Source organism: Sturnus vulgaris, chromosome Z, assembly GCF_052056855.1.
Source record: "Sturnus vulgaris isolate bStuVul1 chromosome Z, bStuVul1.hap1, whole genome shotgun sequence".
NCBI classification, from domain to species: domain Eukaryota; kingdom Metazoa; phylum Chordata; class Aves; order Passeriformes; family Sturnidae; genus Sturnus; species Sturnus vulgaris.
In genome coordinates this window covers 52,706,022-52,711,409 of record NC_142283.1, presented here as the reverse complement: position 1 = coordinate 52,711,409, position 5,388 = coordinate 52,706,022, and positions in this window count along the sequence as shown.

Genomic DNA, 5,388 nt, shown 5'->3' with positions numbered 1-5,388 from the left:
ATGAAGAACTACATAAATGAAATTCTTCAGTAGCTCTTTTTGGCCAAGGGAAAGTCAAGCAGAGATAGTTGCTGTAACTGGAGGTAAACCTTTGCAAAAATAACTTTGAGCTGCAGGATACTCCTGAGACAGTGGTGTAAGTATCACTGTGTAGAGAACAAGCAGGACCAAGACACAACCATGCATGCAGAATTTTTTCCCCAACACTTTGAAACACTGAAGGAGGATTTAAAACAACCATTGAGCTTTCCAAAATCTTTGTTGCCAAAGAAGGCGGATGTCTGATAGGCAATAATAGTGTTGTGCTACAGCACTCTAAGGTTTTGGAATAATCAAAGAAGATTTTGTCTTAGGAAAAATTCACCTGCTATTTGACAGGGTTTCCTCTGCTGGGGATTGTGACAAGCGCTGTTGACCACAACTCCCACCCTGCATAAACATGTGATCTTGAGGGCATTACTCTCAAGTTTCAGGATTTTGCTCTGTGGCACTCCCCCAAAGCTATTTAACCATAGGCACTTCATAAAAAAATAAACAAATTCTGTTGTAAATATTTCCTTGTGAAGTGCCCGTCAAATAAACTGCTGAGATAGTAATGAGAAAACTCATGTCAATTAGTAATGTTTTAAAAAGACAGGAGAAACCAATTGAGAAACCCCAGGAGGGTAATCACTTGCCATCTGAATTATTAATTTCATGATGTGTTTTAAGAGAAAGGACATGATAGCCACTAAGGGAGGCCCTGGAGGAACACAATACTGGTTTATCAACACAATTGATTTCTCAGTGATTTAAAGTGAATGATCTTAGTGACAAGTTTAAAAGTTTCCAGTTGAAAAAAAGATGTTACTTTTGGGCCAGTGGAGGGTCCTACATGGCTATGATTGCTGAGCAACGAGTGATCAAAAGGGTTGGCACACTTTACCAAATTTTTTGCCATTTTTTACCAGATGCACTGGGATATATTGCAGGTGTACCCAGCAGCTTCACAACTTCTCTGTCTTGTCTTCATCCCTTCCTTGCCAGTTTCATGCCTTAGGAATAAAGGGTGAAATGATAGTTCAAGTTTGAGATGTGCGTGTCTCTACTCTTTTCATGGTGTTGTAGTGAAAGAGCAGCTCTGACTCCATAGCAAATACTATTGCAGCAATTTGTTTGACATGTCTGACAGTGTTTTAAATGAAGAAGGTCAAAAGTTTTCACGGAGAGTAATACCAGATTTTTCAAATGGAGAATGGGGGCCGAAATTACTTGTTAAATGCTGTGTAGCACTAATGTGAGAGCTGACTGAGTGAAATCTGCAAGTTTTTGCCCAATAAAAATTATAACAATACAGCAATTACAGCTTAGTTCTGCTATGAGAACAGTCTCTGGCATCCCCTTACTGTTGTCAGGCCATGTAATCCATTTTCTCTAGTGAATTATATGGTATTCCCTATGGCAAGAATACTGCTTTGCATTTTGCTCCATTTCTTTTTATCTGGATTTTGTGGTTTATGCTTTGCATATAGCCCTTAGCCAATATAATTTCTTTGTAGGATCTCTCCCTTCCTGTCTGGTGCTCCCTTCCCCAGCAGCTTTTAAAATGCAAAGAGCAAGGTAGAATGGATGACTGAAAATATTCTTATCTCTTATGCAGCTCTGTGCATACTCCTGTAGAGTCTGTGGCTGTCACATCCTTGGTTTCCATCAGGAGCTTGATTTTCTCCTGCCATCCTGCACTGAGAGTTAAGATTTTAAATGTGCATTACATGCTGTACTCTGAATCTTTTGGAATTTGTTAGGGTGTAATTCTGGGGTTAAGGTTCAGACCAGAATGGAAGTATCTCAAGAATCCTTGCTAAATCAGCAAAGGATTATGAATACCATTCTTTTTCTACTTTCAGTCTTCCTGTGGTGTATACTGCAAGAATATGGATCCATAGCTGCATTAGAACTGATTATTTGGCAATTTTTATGTAAAAAAATCAGTTTTGTAAAAATTTTGTAAACAACATGTATGATTAAAAGGTGTGTTTTTTCGACATTGATTTTACAGCTTGATATGAAAATATATCCAGAAAAAGCAAATTTTTCCTTTCTATCACATTACTTCACAAACTTAATTTTATCAAAGTTATTCCCACATTTCCATAGAAGGATCTAATTCTAAAGCAAAATTTTCATGAGAAAAGAGTAATGGAAGAAAATCCAAGTTCTGTATCTGGACATACAGAGCAGCAGCCCCTGAATGTAAAATATACTTTTATGTGTGTATTTTCAGATAAAACTCAGAACTTCAGAAACTCATCAGTAGTATAATCTTTTGAACTGAAAGTCTTTTAGCAGCTACCCCAGAGAGTTAATGGAAGCTGTGATGGCATTCCATTTGATAGTGATTTTGTCATTAGAAGTCCTTTTAGATAAGGGATTATGCTTAGTGACAAATGGTCACTTTTGCAGAAATAAAGCATTAATTTATCTCCAGTTTCTAATTTTTGATTTGTCTTTACATGTAAAATGCAGTGCCTTACTCTCAGATGTGAGATACGTGATACTACATCTGAGGTAGTTGATGTTTAATTAGCTGTGTTCTGCAATGTAACACTCATCCATCAATAGTAACCTGCATAATTTAACCGTGCAAGGTAACGTCTGAACACTTTGTTTCAGGTGGATTTTTTGTGTTTGGAGGTTTTATTTGATTGTGCTTTTGGTTTTTTTGTTTATAGGAAAAGAGCTGTCTGCTGCAGAAATGAAGAAAACTATTTGCAAATGAAATATGATGGATTTCTGCAAAATAGGGTATCTCCTTTTGCTCTCAAGCTTTTAAAAGCATTGAAATAAGAAAGCAGGAGGAGATCTTATAGCACAGCAGAGGCTCTACTCAAGCGTACATTACTGAATAAATAAAATAATGCATAGATCATAGAAGGGAACCAAAGTATTTGGAATAAATATTCACCAGATTTTAACTAGAATTTATGGATTCATAAAAGACTCCTGCTCTGCAGCAAAATTAATCCTGATTATCTGCTTTTGAAGTAAAGTAAAACAAGAGAATACATATGCTTTTTAGTCCTATCTCTTCTAATCATGTTTTTGTAGTGTAGAATTGGGCATTTCAAGTGCATAAATGGAAAGTAATTTTTTCTTGAATGATTGAAAATGCACATTCTAGAAAAGAAAGTATAAGGCAAAGCAATTCTTAATGGTTCTTTTAGATTAGCTGGCAGATGCAATCATCAGTTCTTTAGTCATGTAGGTTTAGTAAAAAAATTTCCAGAAAATGAGAGTAATCTCAATTAAACCCTAGAAAAACTGAGGAATCTACTTAAACTACCTATTTAAAAAAAACAAACAAACCACAGCTTTAAAAAGTTGTCTTGCAACAGATAGATCAATGTATGGCTAATTTTGAATGAAAGCCCATTCCTGTTTTCTTTTTTCCAGGCAATTTGGAAACACATGATTTAGATAATTTGTGGCTTTAGTTGAAATGCTGAAAATATCTTCAGTTAAAATGGAATGAAAATATCCCACTAAAGCTCTAAAGGAAGTTAAATCTCCTCCCTTGGTGAAGGGTTTAAGGCTTAAATCACAGTGGCTGGTACTGGTGATGAATTGGAAGCTGTCTTTCTTGCAGTGTCCTGTCATCACTCTGCTCTCTGTTCCTCTTGTGATTTGATTGTTGGTTGACTGGTGGTATGAACAAGACATCCCTTAATCTCATTGGGATTTAGTAAGACTGGATGTATTCTTCAATGAAGTACAAGAAACATAGTCTTTTATGAAAGCTTTTCATAATTTAAAAAAAAGTCTCTGAAAACCTAATTTTTAAGCAGACATTTAGCTTAAACACTGAGTCATGGAGGCAGTAAATGCTTCCTCCCCACCAGACTTGCAGGCACAGCTTCAGTTTTGCATTTGGGAGGAAACTACCAGACCCTGCTCAATAGTTAAGTCCCCAGTTACATTTTTTTTAAATAGCTTCTTTGGTTTGTAAGCATTTTGGCATCAAATCAAACTTGTCTCATTACAAAAGATGTGGCTCTCTACATTTGGATAAAAGTTACTACAAAGATACTGGGAACCAAGGGAGCTGCATTCGCCAAAGGAGAATTTTTCTTCCAAACTTAGTTAGCGTGAAGAAGCACTTGTTCCCGGGGTGAATAGAAATCCTGAACAGTTAATCACGAAAAGTGTGACTGGAATACTACTTTCCAAGGGAGAATCCTGCCTAAGGAAGGCTGGCTGGATGTTAATAGCTGTGGCTTGGCTTTGCTGGCAGTTCCTGTGCTAATTAAAGTAACAACATGAAGATTTATAAAAAGCACAATAAAGTCCTAAACACAGATGCCAATGGGGATGGAGATGATTTTAGTTGAAATCACACAGGTTACCAAGACAAGTTGGTAATAAATGACCCTGCAGAGATGCAATTTTAGTCCCTTGCTTTTCCTGCCCGTTGAGGGGCAGCTCTGTTAAGACGAACCAGTTGCTGTGATATGCACGGGGGAATCTCTGTTGCTCGGAAGTTGTTTAAGAAAATTTTGGACCAACATCTGTCTAAAATAGCTCAGGAATAGCAAGACCTTTTGAGGCAGGAGGTGTGCTTCTTTCTACTGTAGTTTTGTGCTGTAAAAAGAATGTGTACTTCAAAAACCTCAGACTGAAGAAGGCTAGTTGTATGTAAGCTTTGATTATAGGGTAAGGACTATGGAGCAAGTTTTCTGTGGTCAGAAAAGGAAAGTATTCTCAGTAATAATATTAAGGAGACATTTACCATGAAATTCCGTTTTTGGAAAACAGACGGGTTTCCATTTTGTCTTCAAATTAAGTCTGTTTATGATGACTGTAGTTAAAAATATCCAAAGTTTTCTTTGTAAAATTTCGATGTCTTGCTAAAGAAGATGCCTGTATATTAATTCAGTGTAAATAAAACTATTCTGTCAAAGGAAAACAATCAGGAGATACTATATTTCAACTTTGATATGGCTGTACTACCATAATGTTATTATCTTGAATTTTAAATTAATTTAATTGAGCTCTAATGAATAAAAATAGTTGTCCTAGTGTAATTAAAATCTCAACTGAACGGTTTAGCAAATTAATATAATGGTAATTCTGGCTGGCTTGATCTTTCTGCAACTTGAGATTCACAGCTGCATCTGTCCCTTTCCTTTTCCCCATGTGAAAGAGAGTGAGTAACCCCAGAGAGTGGGTGCTGGAGCTGCTCTTTAGCACTTCTTACTGTAGCAGACAAATTGCTACTGAAATGAAAGACAGAAGAAACTTGCCTTTTACTGGAGGCAGGGTGGAGAAAAGCCAATGTTAATAATTGCACGGTGCTGAATGCCTTTTTATATTCTAAATAAAAGCAGTGGCAGTGTAATTCATTTGATACTT